Source organism: Frankliniella occidentalis, unplaced genomic scaffold (assembly GCF_000697945.3).
Source record: "Frankliniella occidentalis isolate FOCC.00 unplaced genomic scaffold, Focc_3.1 Scaffold42, whole genome shotgun sequence".
NCBI classification, from domain to species: Eukaryota; Metazoa; Arthropoda; class Insecta; order Thysanoptera; family Thripidae; genus Frankliniella; species Frankliniella occidentalis.
The window spans coordinates 1,523,498-1,524,355 of record NW_026267172.1 but is presented as its reverse complement, the minus strand read 5'-3'; the positions used below and the strand labels follow the sequence as shown (position 1 = coordinate 1,524,355).

At 58.6% G+C, this 858-nt stretch overlaps 1 protein-coding gene across 1 annotated transcript in view; it reads left to right on the top strand.

Annotated features, from left to right (window-relative positions):
- The window catches only part of LOC113217498 (ceramide kinase), an 81,735-nt gene that overhangs the window by 23,608 nt on the left and 57,269 nt on the right, over positions 1-858 (top strand). The gene's annotated exons all lie outside the window — the stretch shown is intronic.

Here is an 858-nt window from a genome sequence, read left to right as displayed (position 1 = left end):
GGGGGGCAGGTGAGCGTTCTAATTGCGACCAACACGTGAGTCGCGCCCACGCGGGGGTCACACGTGGCTGGACCACAGTGGTGGACACGTGCGAGAGCTTTGCCCGTGGGGCATTATTGTGTGTCTGTGATAATTTATTTTTGAAATGATGACAGCAGAACGAGGAAGAATTCAGTTTTACTTTGACGTAACGTTTCATTTCGCACACGTGTTTTATTTTCGCCCTCCCGTCCGTTATGGCTGGCTGGCATTTGCGAATCTTACAACGAGAGCAGCCCCCCCCCCCCTCCCCGCACACCTGCACTAGCTGCGCCCCCGCCGTGCGTGATGTGGGTGCTCAATGGCAGCGGCGGGGCTCTTCTCATTCCCCCCCCCTCCCCTTCGTGTCTTCACAATCATCATCCCCCTTTAGCGGGCGCACCGGAGCGTGCAGCCAATGACGTCGTAAGTGCGACGCAGGGAGACAGACACACTCTCTGCCGAGCTCGTCCGAGAGCGAGAGAGAAACGTAGAGGCGGATGTGTTACACTGAAAATCTGGGGTGTCCAGAAACTGTGCGCTCAAAGTTGCACGACCCAGGTTTCTGTGCGACTTAGAGCGCAATGTTGCTGGACACCTCGAATTTTGCCACCCTATCCCTGCAGACGGGCCCCGACAACGGGTGTCCAGGCACAGGACACCCTACCGAGGCTGGGCCCGGACCCTTTGCAGGAAAAGGGTGGCAAAACTCGAGATGTCCAGCAACTGTGCGCTAGCCTGTAGGGCTCTTAAAAACCCGACCCGCGGGTACCCGGGTAACCCGGGTAGGAACCGGGTCGACGGGTTTTCCCGGGTACCCGGGGTACCCGGGTAAACCCG